The sequence below is a fragment of the Chenopodium quinoa genome, unplaced genomic scaffold, assembly GCF_001683475.1.
Source record: "Chenopodium quinoa cultivar QQ74 unplaced genomic scaffold, ASM168347v1, whole genome shotgun sequence".
Taxonomy (NCBI): Eukaryota; Viridiplantae; Streptophyta; class Magnoliopsida; order Caryophyllales; family Amaranthaceae; genus Chenopodium; species Chenopodium quinoa.
Window position 1 is genome coordinate 53,588 of NW_018742764.1, and position 17,479 is coordinate 71,066.

Sequence of the window (17,479 nt, forward strand, 5' to 3'; positions counted from 1 at the left end):
CATGTAAAACAGGGTCTCCTAGAAGCCTTTGAATTGCAAGTACCATTGGCTAAGAAAAGGTATTGTGTGAGGCATATCTGCCAACTTCAAGCTACAATCCACAGGTTCAATTTTTAAGGAGCTGTTTTGGAATGCTGCTAGGGCTACAGCAGTGGTGAGTCACTTTCATGTATAGTTCTTTAATTTTAGTTGATTTTGTTTGGTTAATCAATTCGACTTGAATTCTGCTAAGGTTTATAGAATACACTCTACTCCTCTTGTTGTAGATTGATTCATGTTAATAATTTGTATATCAACTTTGACTATTGTATCAATTTTAGGTTGATATTTGTTTCATTAACATTTGATGAGGTTCAACTTGTAATGCTCAGTTTTTTTATTTTTTATTTATTTATTTTTTTTTAATTTTTTTTTGATGTGGTAGAACTTAAAATAACCTTCTAGAATATTAAAGTCAATCCTAATAATTTTAGAAATATGGAAAATTTGTTCAAAAGGACCAAGGAAAGTGTCTCTTTTGTTCAGAAGGACCTATTAAGACAACAGTTGTTTAAAAGGACCACAAAACACACTTTGAGTTGTTTAGTGGGACCAGGTCACATTTTCAGGCTAGTCAACGCCGAAGTTCATGTGACTCATTAAGTTAAGTGAATATTTTTTTTCTTTTTTCCCCTTATGTTTCACGAATTTCCCCCAAATTCAATTTTTTCCCCAATTTTTCTAATCCTTCTTCTTTCTTTCTCCGCAAATGGCTTACCCTAGGTTCAGAGGAATCTGAAATTTTGCCCTATTTTTCCTAACAAATTCATCCAAAGTGCAATTGAGGACTAGGCGAAAGGTAAGCATTGTAATTTGTGTTTGGATTTGTCGAATTTAGGGTTTTTTTTCGTTTTTGTGGTTGAAATTTTTCGGTTATTTGTTTTCTTCAAAATTCGATTTGCAGGAAGATGAATATGGGCAAAATGAAGAGAACTAAGTGCAATTGTGGGTTTTCGTTGGCACAAAGGACTTCTTGGACCCATGACAACCCAGGAAGACGATTTAGAAGTTGTAAATTTTATAACTTTGAAACTGGGGAACGGGGTTGTGACTTCTTTGAATGGATTGATGAAGACATGGTGGAGTGGCAAAAAGAGGTGATTAATGTGCTGGTGAGTGAGAAACAAAGGTTATCTTCTGACATGAGTGTGCTAAAATCAAGAACAGTTTGCATGGAACAAGAGAAGAACAGGGTAAGTGAAGAGCATGAGAGGATGAAGAGTTTGGTTATGAATCAGGCTAACAACAACTATGGACAACAAGCTGTCATTAAAAATGACCAACTTCTTATTTTACTTGTATTTTGTGCCCTTGTATCAGTAGTGGTTAGTTTCATTGTGCTGAAACTTAGCATTTGAATGTGGAAATGGATGCATTTGGTTGTACTAGGATCTAACAACGGTTGTATCACATTTTGGTTTAATGAATAAAATTTTGTTTTAAAACCTTTAGTTTCTGGCTCCTTTTGTTTTTTAATGCATTGCATAAATCTGAAAAAATAGGACATATAACTTCAAGGAATTTCAAACTTGAATTAATCATTGTAAGATAGTCATAACAGCAAAGCTGAAGGTTTTAGTACAAAAAGCTGCTGGAATAGTAAAAAGTGTAACAAAAACTTGAAAAGCTTAACAAATTTTGTCCAAAAGCTTGACTAATACATCACTAATTTTTTGATACACAACTGTTCCGAGAAGGTTGTGTTGCTTGGATGGCATTAATAGAGGCTATTTTCCTTCTCTTGTTCCTGGAGGGATCTGCTTGCCTTGAAGTGCTGGGTGCAGGCTTAATTGATCTTGTACCAGCTTGCCTTGAAGTGCTGGGGGCAACCTGAGTTGAAGATGGAGCTGTTTGTGATGTAGCAAGTTCAGAGGTGCTTGCTCCTTTGTCATTTTTGCGTGGTCTACCACCTTAGTTGACAGGTGCCTTATTTTTTATTGGCCTGAAACACTTTTTTGCATTGTGGCCTACTCCACCACACCTTGAGCATTTATTTTGTTTGTAGGGTCTGTTAACATACTTGTCTCTACCTTCCCCTTGTTCTTTCTTCCTTTTTTTCTTTGATGGTCTTCCAAGCATGACTCTGTAAGGGGGTGGTAATGGTTCTGGCAAAGAAGATCTCTCCCACTGGCTCTGCCCTGGCATGGCATGGAAAGCAGGAGCATATGTTGCAGCATATGTTGTGACATGGTAAGCTGGATGCACATAGTCTTCATAGTTGTGTCTCTTCTTGGCAATGCATGCCAACATGGGATTCCCATCAAGGTCCATCTGTAACACCCACAACTCTTGATTTCAAGGTTAACCACAAAGCTGTCACCCTCTTCATCAACTTCAAACTCATAAACATCACCTTGTGTAACCCTCATATTATAGATCTGTTTTTGGCCCCTCTCTATCATTTTCACAACACTTGGCATGATCACCCCCTCAAAATCCTTTAATCCCTCTCTCTTTGCACAACATCTCATCATAACATACCTCCTTATCCACTCCATCAAAGACAATATTGCCTTAGCCCTGGCCTCTTTAAGGACATTGTTGAATGACTCACAATAATTGTTCAACAACATCCCAGACTTGGCCTTATTACTAAACCCATGCCTAGACCAATGGCTAACAGGTTTGGCAACAAGGTAGTTAAAAGCTTGAACATTCAGTTTCTTTATTTCCTTCATATGGCTATCAAAATGGTGCTGGTGTTTTTTTTTTTTTTTTTTTTTTTTTTTTTTATTATTTTTTTTTTAAAAAAAAAAAAAACATGTATCAAACCCAAATTCAAACACACTAAATCAGAGCACACATACCCAAATTTCACATACACAAATCAGAGCACATTTAATCAGAGCATAGTAATTAGAGCACATACCCAAATTTCACATACACAAATCAGAGAACACTTATTTATAGCACAATAATTAGAGCACATACCCAAATTCAACATACACAATAAATCAGATTACATACCCAAATTGCATCATACACACAAATAGTTTAAACTTTCAAACTAACTCAGATTACTAAGCAAAGATTACAAAACACACAAAATTCCATACCTTTGTAGAGGATCTAGCAGCTTTCCAAAAATACTCTCTGTATGCCTTACCAGGGAATTTTGCCTTGAAATTTGTCCAGATATGCCTACAGCAGTATCTGGTTTCAGCATTTGGTATGACAGTACTGAAAGCATCTAGAAGTCCCTGTAAAAAAAAAGTGTTAGAACAACTAACTACATGTATTGCAGATAAGGTGATATAAACACACAAATTCAGATTACATACCTTTTGTCTATCATCCATAAAGGATACAGTAGTATCTTCATGCTCCCTGACCCAAGTAATAGCTTCAGCAACAGAACCCAAATCCTTCACCAACAGATCAAGAAACCATGTCCAGCTTTCAGAGTTCTCAGTCTCTACCACTGCCCATGCCACTGGGAATATGTTATTATTTCAATCCTTCCCTACAGCTTTAAGTAATATCCTTGGGTATGGTCCTCTCAAATGGCACCCATCAACCCCTAAGATAGGCCTGCAATTTTCCATGAAACCTTCTTTACATGGATGTAGGCAGATATACATTCTCTGGAATATGGGTGGGGGGTTTTCCAGTCCTTGAAGCTTCACAACAGCTGAGCTACCTGGGTAATACTTCCTAATGGTCTCCACATACCCCCAAACCTTATTATACTCATCAGCAGCTTCCCCATAAATCATCCTCAATGATTTTTGCTTTGCATTATAGTAGTTTTAGTACCCAACCTCAACACCTAGCTCCTTCCGAACTCTTTTTATAAATGCATTCATCTTGTAACTAGGGTCATCCCTAAAGTCCTCAAGATATCTTTCAGCTAGATACTCTGCATTTACCTTATCATTCTCATGCTGATGCCTACAAACATGAGTTAACCTCAGACTTTTTATTTGGAAAGTCTCTTAATCCTTCACTTTTGCAGCATAAACCTTAAACAAACACTTCCTTCTCTTCTTACACTTACACTCAACCAATCTACCCGTCTTCCATTCACAATCACACCTTCTTCTACAGTACACAATTATTCTATGGCTCTTATTGTGCAAAAAATAGTAGTTATAGCCATTCTCAATGGCATGGTGTCTTAAAGCCTTTCTAAACACATGCCTGGTTGGAAATTTTAAGCCAAGTGAGAACTGAATATTTTTTTTAAGTTAGTGTTTGGGTTGAAAACAAGATAGGCATCTAATTCATCATCAGAACCATGTACACTATGCAGATCATCATCACTATCATTCAGATCTTCATCATTATTCAGTTGGATATCCCCACCAACTACTCCCTAAACATGACCCTCACCTACTGTATTCCTATGGGATCTAATAGGGCCACCCAAACTCCTAGCTACTGTATCACTTATCTCATGGTCTACATACTTGGCAAACAAATCATCATCACTCTTGTCTTCATAATCACCCTCACTCAAGCACACATCTTGGTCACTAACATCACTGAAGCTCTCAAGTTCAGATGGTTGTACTACATCTTGTGTTTCTAGGATAGGTTGTAGCTTTAGTCTCAATCTTTTTTTGGTTTTTTTCTGGGTTGGAAGTGAATCAGTTTGCTGGGCTGGTTTTGAAGATAAGGACAATGTGTTTTGGTTTGTGGTGGTTGAGGGAGCTTTTTGTGAAAGAGATTCTCCATTTTCAGATCTAGGGTTATCAACAAAAGCATCTTCTTCCTGGGCCCCACTACTAACCATGTGTGACTGTGTTGCTGAGTCACATTGGTTTGACTCACTAGTGGCAATAAAACTGCCTAGATCTTTTGTACCACCCTCAGACTCTATGTCAGTGTAAAATCCATTAATTGACCTATAAAATTTAGTATAATCCACCCCCTTAGGCTCATGCACAAGGTAAATATGATACCATCCATCATCTTCTCTCCCAAATAAAAAGTCAGTAATATCCCCATCATCTTTTGGCTCCTGCCTACCAGAAAACAAACTATGCCCAGCCTTCCTAAACCATAGCTGACCCATTTCTTTATATCCCAATTCCCTTATAACCCAATCCTTAAACACAAAATAAGCCAATTCATCCACATTTGGGTGCAATGACAACCCATAGTAATCACTGTCACATTGCTCATAGGTTGTTTTGCTCTTTTTTGTCACAAATTTACCCCCATAATACAATCTTATGTTAATTTTTTCACTCATTTTAATCACTTTGTATGGCACGTGATCCCTACCGTTAAACCTGATTGAAAGAATAAAAAATTTGACTTAATTTCCTTCCATTAACCATCAGCTTAAAACACAAAACATTGTAAATCACAATTCACACAAACAAATCAAACTACTAACAAAGTATTCACATATAACTAGATATATTTTTATTTAATCATCATTTCATTATTTTAATCTAACTTAATTTAATGGACCACTATTCAACAACGAATTAAAAAATCGCAACTAAACCTAACCAATGCAAAATTGCGATTGCTTACCTCGACTTCTGGATTTTAGTGTAGCTGAATATCAAGTCGTTGAAAATTGTGCGTCTTTTTCCCTTTCCCTTGTGCTTTCCCTTTCCTTTCGCCATTGTTAGGTTCAAAAAATAGAAAAAAAAAAAAAGAAATGTTGAGAGAACAACCCAAATAAGGTTATTGAAAGTGATTGGAGAGAGAAGAACTAAAAAGAATTGTAGGTGAGTTCTTAGTGACTACTTTTGCAAATTATAAACAGGACATAAAAGGAACTCAGCAAAGCAAATAGGATTTTACGAGGAAACCTTCCAGGGCCCAATTGGAAGAAAAACCTCGACCCTTCTAAGGGATTTCAACACAAAAACTAATCCACTATAATAGGACAAACACCAAGTTACAAACCTATTATAATACAGACCTTTGCTCACAAGTTCCAACTAGAACTTGCGACACAGTAGGACTCTATCCTACGCAATTCAAGTCCCCTGACTTAAATTCACTCGTACTCTCACAGTACAATCTCAGCCTTTGTACACAAAGCTGTCTCACCTGTATGCAATATAGATTTCATATAGTAACACAAAATAACCAACTAATTACAGAAAATATAACACCTAGAATATGTTAGGCAAGCAATGCACAAAATCCGAAACTAATATGACAAGATAAAGCTTGGAAAACTTACACGAATTAAGCTCAAAGATTTCTTCACGCAAAAACTCACAAAAACCTAATGAGATTATTTATCTACTATTTATACAAGTGTAACTCGTATAGAAAGTAGGGTTTTCAAAAAGATAAAAATTAACTTTCCTTATCTCAAGAACACAGTTTAAGTAAAACATATTTTGTGAAAATCTTATTTTGGAAAATGAAGAAAGATATAATTAAAAAGAATATTATATTTTTAACAAAATTGATTTTAAGAAACAAATTTAAATAAAATCTTTTTCTAATATCTATCTTTTTATCTTTTCCAATTTTATCATATTTTCCAATTTATCTTATCACGCTTCTAATAGATTTCGTGCATATCTACTTAACATATTTAACAATAAATCTAGAAGATAAAATCTTACCTAAATTACTATTGCTGTGCCGCGTTTCTGTAAACTTGAATTACTTGGGCTTCACGCAGATTAGGAACAAGTTCCTGCTGTCACTCGATCTTCAGTCCTCAACTGGAACTTTGCAGACAAAGTTCCTTCTAGAACTTACTGTCTTCAGCTTACATCTTCCAAGTTCCTGTAAGGGAACATTCCTGTTAAGGAACTCAGTTCTTGTTAGAGAACTCTTCTTCTATATTGTTTGTCTTTTCATTAAAGGTCTCTTCATGTCTTCATAGTCCAAGTTACTCTTCCACCTCCAAGGTCAACTTTGTCTGTACTAGTTAAACACTTAAAAACCTTTATTAATTGAGTTTGATTTAGTTTAAGTTCATCATCATCAAAACCTTTAAGCTTCAACAATTTCCCCCTTTTTGATGATGACAAACTTAAGCAAGCTCTTTTGAAAAGTTAAAACAAATAGAAGGGCGTATTTTTGGATTTTCAATTTTTGACAGAAAACAAACACACAACATAAATTAAGCACACAAACAATAAAACAAAAATAAACAGAAACGAACACACACAAATAAGAAAAACAGAAACAAAGAAATAAACAAAAATAAAACTAAACAAAAATAAAACAGAACTAAGCTACTGGCATCTATATCAGAAGAAAGTTCTAATACTTTATCAACTGGAACCCAGAACAACTTCAGCCTTTAAGTTTGCTTTTTCTTTTCCCCCTTTTGGCATCATAAAAAAGTCTTGCTTTTTCAAGTTATTAAGCATCTAGCCACAGCCCTACAAGCAATTCATCAAGTTTGGGAAACTGAAGGTAGCGCTGCTAACTTCCTTTAGATTAATTCCACTTCCCTACATAAGTTTTCATAATATACACAAACACACATGTGTCTTCCAAGTTCCAAAAGTGTTCATTAAAATCAAAAGATTAACATCCCGCTGAACAATTAAAAATATTACAAGCCAAAATAAATTGTTCAGAAACTAAAACAAAAATTAAAAAAGTCCATGACTAAAGTAGAAAAACATAGAAATGGCTAGGCTAGAGTTAGGCTAAGAGAATTTGAGGTAGGTTAGGTTGGTCTTGGTCAAGTCTGAAGAAGATCAAGAATTTTCTTGTTATCTTTAATGTTCTGCTTCACATACTCCTCCATCTTGTCTTGAAGACTCTTGAGATCCTTCTAGAACTCCAACTTTAGCAATTTGAGACTACCCTCAAGACCTTGTACCTTCCTCTCAAGTTTCTGCATCTATTCTGTGGCTGCCTTAAGCTGATTCTCAGCAATGTCAGCTCTATCAACAAGCTCACCCACCTGCCTTGCAGTAACTTTTTCTTCGTCCTCATCCAATTCAAGAGGCTTCTCCATAATTGTTTTAGGAGCCTTACTAGCTGAAAGCCTCCTGCTCTTTCTTACACCCTTTTCAGGAACTTCCTTCCCTTTTCTCTTTCCTCCCACATCCTTTTTCTCTTCTACTCTTCAGAGCTTCTCATTCACTACTTCAAGGCTTAAACCCTGTAGTGTCTCACCATTGATTACATTCTCTGGTTTTTCCTCAAAAGCCTCATAAACCCCTTTGAGCTTCACTCCTAGAAACTCAAACACAGTAGAAAGCACATCTCCATAGCCCACTTTGTTCTTCCTCGGAAAACAATGTGCTAGATGTTGATACATCAATGTTGAGTCCCTTAGGTTTTGATTGATAGTTTTGAATGATGACAAACAGCTAAGGGAAACAGGTCTTTGAAAGTGTTCAATACAGTTGGGGGAACCAACTAAAATAGAACACTGTTTTCCTAGATAAGTTATTGATTATATGAGTTATCTATTGAACTAACTTATCTATATACAGGAAACAGTTAGATGATAAATGTGCTATGTACTGGTGGGGAACCAGTATGAACCGTTTCCTTGACTGCTATGCGGAAAAGCAGTCACATACTCTTTATTGTGCATTAACCATGTTACATGTGCAGTAGTTGAGTTGATTCCAAGACTTGGAGCATAGAAGCCTTTCGAAGATATTTCGAAGAAAGATTGTTTGCTCATAATAGAAGTATTCAAGGAAGATTCAAGTCTTGAAGATTACATGAAGAAAAGACGATTTATGCTTTAATATGTTATCTAGGTTTTCATGTAATATGCTCCGTAGTATGCTTGCATGTTTGGGTTATATAAGTGCTTAAAAGTATATTGAAGTATGATATGAAATCTGGTACAAAGTTGGAACAGGTTTCATAACATGTTTCAATTCAGGGAACCAGGTCGGGGAACCAGGTTCACTGTACGAAATATTCGAGCTGCCGTTTTGGAAAAAGATTTTACAAAAAGATTTTTTCGAAAAGATTATTTTGAAAATATTTTGTGCAGCTGGAAATAAGATGAAATATTCTTGGTTACCTAAAAACTAGGAGTATTTATCTTAATTGATTCTATCTTTGTGATTAAATCAAATAAGATAAATACTTTCCTAAAATTACAATATATCTTATTCTCTAAGATTGTGTGATTTAAGGAAACTAGGTTTTAGGAATCTAAGCTTATATAAACTCATCTTATTTCACATATTTCGTGTGCCTCTCCAGAAATTAAAAAGAGCAATTATTTGAGAGCATATACTTAAGCACTAATCCCATTCATCAAGTCATATACAAGAGAATTCTAGTACAAAAACATTTTCTCTTAATTAGCTTCGTAGAAGTGAGATCAAAGGAGAGTTCTTGATTCTTGTATTGAGTCTTTAACAAAGGGGTTAAAGACTGGGTGAGTGTTTGTGAGTTCAAACACATTTGGGCTTACGAGTGTAAGTCGAGAGCACACTCGGAGTAGAGTGCGGGGTAGACTGGTTCTCGGAGTAGGGAAACAGTAGAGTGTTCTTTGTCTTTGTTTTTCGGAGTAGATTAATAAAGGACTTAGGATAGGAGGACGTAGGCCTGAGTTGGCTGAACCTCGTTAAATTTGTTGTGTTCTTTATTGCTTTGTTTTATTCCGCTGCATAAGGGAACCAGCACAACTGGTTCCTTACACATAATCCGAAAAGAAGCAAAAATCGCTAACGATTACTTAACACTCAATTCACCCCCCCCCCCTCTTGAGTGCCCATTGAACCTTCAATCAATGAAGGAAAATTGATTTTTATTTTCTTGGAAAGGCAGAAAATGACAGCCAAGTCCATCAAACATGCCTGACTCCTCTTTTGAGTCCTAGGCAGAATTATTTTTTTAACAAAATTAAACAACAACTTATTTAGGGGGCTAAGATCATTATGACTCATAACATTCTTCCCCCTTTCTCCTCCCAAAAATTCAACTATATCGCCACTTAGATAATCACCAACCTTCACAGATGTCTTACCTTTCACAAACAGTTCATAACCCACAGTAGATACTTTCAAAAAATTTCCTAGTTTTTCAACATCAAGTTCAATTTTCTTTTTATTCAGTAGACTAGTGATCTTTCCTTTCTTTACTAGGAACTTACTACAGAATTCATCCATAGCAACTGGATATAGCACATTATTTGAAGCAGTTGTCAACAAATACTCCCACCCTTGAAATTTTATTCAATCGAGAAATTCTAAAAACCTAGACTTCTTGCACCAAGATATATCGAGTCTATGACCAACAACATACCTGTCAGCAATTGCAAGAAGTTCCAATTGATCATCATCTTCTTCATTCTCTTCTTCCTCTCTCTTTTCTGACTCGTTTTCATCACTTTCCCCTTAATCATCTTCCTCTACCTACTGAACCCCTTTTTCTAATTCATCAACTTCCTGCAGTTGCTTCTCAAGTGATTTTTCTTTCTCCTTTTTTTGTTTCCATTCACGAACTCAGTCAAGTACACTTGATGAAACAATTTCTTCTTTTTCATTCTTGCTCTCTGCTTCTTTAGTATTTGAAGTCAGAGGTTTAGGGTTTTCAGCAGGTCTGGGTAAATCGGAAGTGGTTTCGGTTGTTTCAAGAGAGGGTTTGTAGTTCACCATTGCTAAGGGAGAGGTTTCTTCTTGAATGATGTTTTCTGAATTGTGAGAGTTTTCTGAAGACACAATTTCGGCAATGATGACCATGGTGTTTAATGGTGGGTTTTGAGCTTTGATGTTTTTACTGAAGTGGGTTAATTTTGATTTGACAGTGGAGTGAAAAGGTGGGTGAAAGATGCTTTTATAATAATTGAAGCGGTGTGATGGAATTGAATAGGTTTTACTGTTCAGTCATTTATTGGAACAAGTTCAATTAATTTTGTAAAATAATTTGGCAAAATATATTTCCCAAAATTCGTTTTCTTTCCATATTCATTTAATTTACAAAACGTGTTTTCTTCTTAAAATACACATAATGGAACACGGGTTTAACACATATGCACTATACATTATTAATTACTCAAGAAATTAAGTGTTTAGTGAACTAACCTTCAGTGATTAACAACGGTGACACTTTAGCTATGTTTAGCATACTAAAATTGCGCCAAATGCTCTTTTTGCTTTATTTACATTATTTTTTGCCATATCTTGGAACTTCAAAAGCAATCAAGTCAGCTTGATCATCCCAACTTCCAATCTCAATTTCTCAAACCTTTCTCTGTTCAAGGGTTTGGTTAGAATATCAACAATTTGATTTTAAGTTTGACAAAATTCTAACTTAATATTCCCTTGCTCCACATTGTCTTTTAGAAAGTGATGCCTAATGTGGATGTGCTTTACCGTTGAGTTTTGAATTGGATCTTTAGAAATACAAATAGCACTTGTATTATCACAGTAAATAGGAACACATTAAAAAATAATACCAAAATCTCTAACCTGTTGTTTTACCCAAAAGACCTGTGAGCAACATGTTGCTGCTGCCACATACTCAGCTTTAGCTGTGGATAATGCAACTGTGTTTTGCTTCTTGGAACCCCAAGAAACTAAACAAGGTCCTAAAAGTTGTACCATACCTGAAGTACTTTTTCTATTAAACAAATCACCTGCATAGTCAGCATTAGTAAAGCTATTTAATTCAAATGAATCATTTCTAGGATAGAAGAGACTCAAGTCATCAGTTCCTTTCAAGTAACGAAGGATTCTCTTTACTGCTTTCAAGTGAGATTCCTTTGGATTTTTTTTGGAACCTGGCACAAATACTTACACTAAAAGTTATGTCAGGTCTACTATCTATTAAGTAAAGTAGAGAGCCTATCATACCTCGATACATAGTTTGATCTATGCAAGTTCCAGTTGGATCTTCATCTAACCTAGTTCCAATACCCATGGGAGTCTTATTGGTTTTTGCATTGTCCATCTTGCATTTCTTGATTAGTTCCTTGATATACTTTTGTTGATGGATCATGATTCCTTCTTCAGTTTGTTTGATTTGCAAACCGAGGAAGAAGTTAAACTCCCCTATCATAATCATTTCTAATTCTCCACTCATTAGGTCAGCAAAATACTTACACAAAGATTCATTAGTTGCACCAAAACAAAAATATCATCAACATAAATCTGTACAACTAATATATCAGTTCCATTTGATTTTAAAAACAATGTTTTATCAATTTTTCCACGTTTAAAACAATTTTTCAATAGGAACTTTGACAATCTTTCATACCATGCTCTAGGAGCTTGCTTCAACCCCTAAAGAGCCTTGTCAAGCTTATAGACATGGTTTGGGAACTATGGATTATCAAACCCAGGAGGCTATTCCACATAGACTTCTTCATTGAGAAATCCATTTAAAAATGCACATTTAACGTCCATCTGGTACAGCCTAAATCCCATATAAGCCGCAAAAGCAATGAGTAAGCGTATAGCTTCTAACCTGGCTACAGGGGCAAATGTTTCTTCATAGTTGATTCCTTCTTGTTGATTGAAACCTTGTACAACAAGTCTAGCCTTGTTCCTGACAATAATACCATGCTCATCTAGCTTGTTCCTAAACACCCATTTTAATCCAATTGTCTTCTTTTGATTGGGTCTAGGTTCCAGATGCCAAACGTTGTTTCTTTCAAACTCATTGAGTTCGGATTGCATTGCATTAATCCAGTCAGCGTCAGTCAAAGCTTCAACATAGTTCTTAGGTTCCATAGAAGATAGGAATGCATAGAATGCACAGAAGTTCCTAAGCTGAGATCTAGTCTGAGTTCCTTTTGTGATATTGCTCATGATTGCATCCACTTGATGAGACTTCTGATGTTTCCAAGGCTTTGGTGTAATGTCTTTAATTGGATACAATCTTTCTTCATTGTTGATGACTGGTTCAACTGTAGGAACCTCATCTTGATTCTCAGTTTGAACTTCTTTAAGAACTTTTAAATTAACATCATTGTGTTTTGGAACTTGTGGAGTTCCTGTTGCATCTTCCATTATAGGTTCTCCATTTGCTTCTGGACTTGCTTCATTTTCCACCTGCTGCTTCTACAATGATGTTGATTCCTCATCTGGATCCTGCTTGCGCACAAGTCCAATTTCAAAATCATCATCACAATCCTGTACATTAATCAACTGCTCAATTTCATCAAATATAATATGTACAGATTCCTCAACACACATTGTTCTCTTATTATAAACTCTATAAGCTTTACTATTAGAAGCATATCCTAAGAAAACTGCTTCATCACCCCTTTCATCAAACTTTCCCAAATTCCTTTTACAATTATTATGAACAAAACATTTACATCCAAAAGATATGAAATAAGAAATGTTAGGCTTTCTCCCTTTGACAAGTTCATTAGGAGTTTTATTGGTGATGGCTCTAACAGATACTCTATTTAGAATATAGCACGTTGTGTTCACTGCTTCAGCCCAGAAGTTCCTAAGCAGTCCACTTGAAATTAGCATTGTCTTAGCCATTTCTTCAAGGCTTTTTTTATTGCGTTCCAACACTCCATTTTGCTGTGGAGTTCTTGGGGCAGAGAAGTTGTTATCCATTCCATGCTCAGAACAAAATTCATCAAATCTTGAGTTTTCAAATTTTGTTCCATGATCTAATCTAAGATGAATCAATGGATTTCCTGTTCTTCTATGTTCTTTCTTTACAAAAGCTACAAATTCATCAAACGTTTCATCTTTGCTTACAAGAACAAAAACCCAAGTGAACCTTGAAAAATCATCAACAATATCCATTACATATTTCTTACCACTTCTGCTTTGGATTCTCATAGGACCACATAGATCCATATGAATAAGTTCCAAAGTCCTTTTGGTACTTACCATATTTTTGGATTTGAAAGAAACTCGAGTTTGTTTTCCTCTAACACAAGCATCACACACTTTGTCATATAGGAACTTAATGCAAGGAAGTCCTTCCACTAATCCCTTAGATCTAAGTTTATCAAGTAAAGAATAGCTTGCATGACCAAATCTCTTGTGCCATAATAGAGGATCATCTTCAATAACACTGAGACATGTTAGACTGCTGTTAGGAACCTCGTTAAGATCCACAACATATGTGTTCCCTTTTCGAGTTCCTTCTAAGATAATGTTCCCAGTGTCATTGTGTATGATTCGAAACTTATTAGAAGTAAAGTTAACAAAGTTACCTTTGTCACAAAATTGTGAAATACTTAACAAGTTGTGTTTGAGACCCTCGACTAAAAATACATTATCAATAGCATGGAAACTTGACCTTCCTACTTTTCCAATAGCAATGATGTCTCCTTTCATATTATCACCAAAGGTCAAAGTTCCTCCATAATAGGCATCCAATGAGAGAAATTTAGATTTATCTCCAGTCATGTGCTTAGAACAACCACTGTCGAGGTACCAAGTGTTGTTCCCCCTCACTGGAACCTGCATGAAGAATCAAACGTTAGTATCAAGAACCCAGGTTTCCTTGGGTTTTTGTGTAATAGGAGTGGGATTATTTTTCATAACCCAAATATGTTCAACAAATTTTTCATTTTTCTGTGTACTTTTTTCTTTCTTAGGACATTTGACCTGCTTATGTCTTGTATTTCCACAGAAATAACAAACAATACTACTAGGCAAATTAACATACTTCTTTTCCTTTTGGAACTTCTTCTTAAAACCTAATCCTTCTATTCTTTTGGTCTGAGCATTAGTGATCCAGTCAGGAACTCTATACTCAATAGGTTGCTTTCCTTTCCTAACCTTCTCAAGTTCCCCCTCAAGTCTAGCTTTCTCCATCTTTGCATTTTCCAAATAAGATTTCAATTTTTCAAAATTGGTGAAATGAGCTAGAGAAGGAAATTCAGAATTAGGAGTATTTATACAAAGATTTAATAAGTACAGTTCAACATTTAAAAGTATGTTATCATGTTTCAATCTTTCTTTAGTCTCTTTTAAAACAGTATTATCATCAAAAAGACTAAAGAATCTGTATTGAATGCCAAATTTCATGTCATCAACCCACTCACTATTTTCTTTGTAAGTAGTCAAAGCTTTATCACTTTGCAGTTTAGCTCTATGCAATTCTTTAAGTTCCTCTTTAGTATCTAAAACAACACATATTAGATTCTCTGTAGAAAAATGTTTTAAATCTTTTTGAGAAAACCATACCTCAGCCTCAAGTTCCTTAAGCTTGGCCTTTTCATCGGTTTTGGCCATTAGACATAAATGAGCCGTTTCTTATAGAGGTTGGTCTTCTTCCTCTTCTGAATCCGTGTCTCCCCAGGCAGCTAGCATTGCCTTCATCACATTGTCCTTAGTGAAGTAAGGATTATATACTCTGGATTCCTTAGATTGCTCCTTAGCTTTGTTCTTTCCTTCCTTAAGTGGACAGTATTTAATGAAATGATCTTTTGCTCCACACTTGAAACACGTAGTGTCTCTGGAACCAGTGTACTTCTTGTTCCTGTCAAACTTCCTGTTATTCATCATCTTTTTAAATCGTTTGACTAGAATGGCCATTTCTTCTTCATCAACTTCTGAGTCCTCTCAGTCTTGAGCCTTTAGAGCAAGACTTTTGTTTTTGGAACTTTCAGTATTGGAACTCAAGTGTAGTTCATGAGTCATCAATGATCCTACTAGCTGTTCCATATTGAACTTAGTGAAGTCCTTTGCTTCCTTCATGGCAATAACTTTGGATCTCCACCGTTCATCTTGTGGAAGGCTTCTCAAGATCTTTCTATCCTGTTCATCAATAGGAATATGTCTGCCAAGGGAACTCAGTTCATTAATTATGTCATTAAATCTAGCAAACATTTCTTCTATAGTTTCCTTTGACTGCATTTCAAACCTTTCATATCTAGACATTAATAAATCGATTTTAGAACGTTTTACCTCATTTGTACCTTCATGAGTTACCTCTAGTAGATCCCAAATCTGTTTAGCAATCTTGCACCCCATGATACGATTATGTTCATGAGGTCCAAGACCATAATGTAAATACTTTATTAGTCAAGCATTCAATTCAAGTTTCTGATAGTCCTCTTTGTCATAATAAGAAATAAGTTTAGGAACTACCTTGTTTTTGTCATTGGTTGCAGTTACCTCAAAATCACAGCTTCAATAACACGCCAAACCTGGTAATTTTTAGCCTTGATGAAGATCTCCATTCTGTTCTTCCAGTAGGTGTAAAACTTACCATTGAACATAGGTGGACGTTGGGTGGAATACCCTTCTTCAAGTTTCTCCTTGTAGTTCATTTCTCCTAAGGAAATTACTTAGCAAAATTATGTCCGATATCAGATCATCTCGGTATGGTTCTTTGCATATTTGAACACTTTCGTATTACCTTTGGTAGATTCTTATCTGGTAGGCGTTCTTTGCAGTAGGCTGACGTGCAGTACCGGCCGTGGATCGGGTTGGTTGTCCCTGGGTTAGCCGCGCAGTATACCGCTGAGCGTCGCTATTTCTTAGGGACATATGGAGCAGTTGCATATCATGGAGAGAGGGTTGCTATTCACCATTCCTCGGACACTTTCGTCGTTCCTGCTCCTGCGCCGCGTCACATGTTCAATGGCGCGAGGTTGGTGAGCATGTCAGAGAGAGCTGGTACCCCTTGGCGATCTTATACGATCCATGGGCGGTGCTATGAAGAGGAGCTACTGTCGTTGTTAGCTCCAGTCCCTGTACTGGCTGAGGAAGTGGCGGTATGATTTCCATTTTTTACCTTCCGTTAAGTAGCCCCCAAGTAATATTTTACTAACTTTGATTTGCTTTTGTCAGGCTGGACCTACTAAGTTTGTGCCACCTCGTATGTCCATCCATTATCAGGGGACATACGGGTCGATCGAGGACATAATTCCTCCGGCTCCTGAGGGTGAGCGCTTCGTGGAGCGGTCGATTCCTCGTCACCAGACTTGGGTAAGCTTTATTTATTTGCAATTTTGTTCCTATATGTTATGCATCATTACCGACTTTATTTCTTTGACAGTTCTCGCGCAAGGTGGTCACGCCGATGGCACGGTGCATAAATGCCTTCCGGAGCCAGCTCGTTCGGATGAGGAATGTGGCTACGTGTTGTTATAGAGTAATTTTAATTAACTACACATTACTACAGAATTCAATGTAGTGAGAAAAAAAAAATGAAACACATATGATGATACATGGCGCACATGTGGCACTAAATAATAATTAAGGGTGACACATGGCATTAGCAGCAGGTTGTTCCTATGAGTTTTAATAATAATATAGATATTTTGCAAATATATATAACAATATATACTTATTTAATATTCTAGAAGATTTTATATGTTTTTTCAAAAAGCAAACATGTAAATATTGATATATCCTTCCTAAAATAGCAAAAATGTAAATATAGCAATATACTGAGTTACTCTGTATTCTAGAAGATCCCATATATTTTTCCAAAAAAAAAAACCAAACACACCATGAAGTAATTAACTTAAATACGTAGTGTTTTTTTTTAAGAAAAATAACTTACATATATTCACACATAATAATGGCAATTAAAAATATCGTTTGATACATCATAGCAAGTAATATTATAGTTGACGCACATACAA

General features: G+C 35.8%; 1 protein-coding gene across 1 annotated transcript in view; it reads left to right on the forward strand.

Annotated features, from left to right (window-relative positions):
* LOC110724454 (glutathione S-transferase 2-like) overlaps positions 1 to 16,783 on the forward strand; it is a 41,544-nt gene extending 24,761 nt beyond the window's left edge. Inside the window, exons 11-12 of the transcript XR_002511996.1 lie at positions 16,283 to 16,603; positions 16,680 to 16,783. The gene's annotated coding sequence lies outside the window, so the exon portion shown is untranslated. The remainder of the gene's footprint in view (positions 1 to 16,282; positions 16,604 to 16,679) is intronic.
* The last annotated feature ends 696 nt before the right edge of the window (positions 16,784 to 17,479 follow it).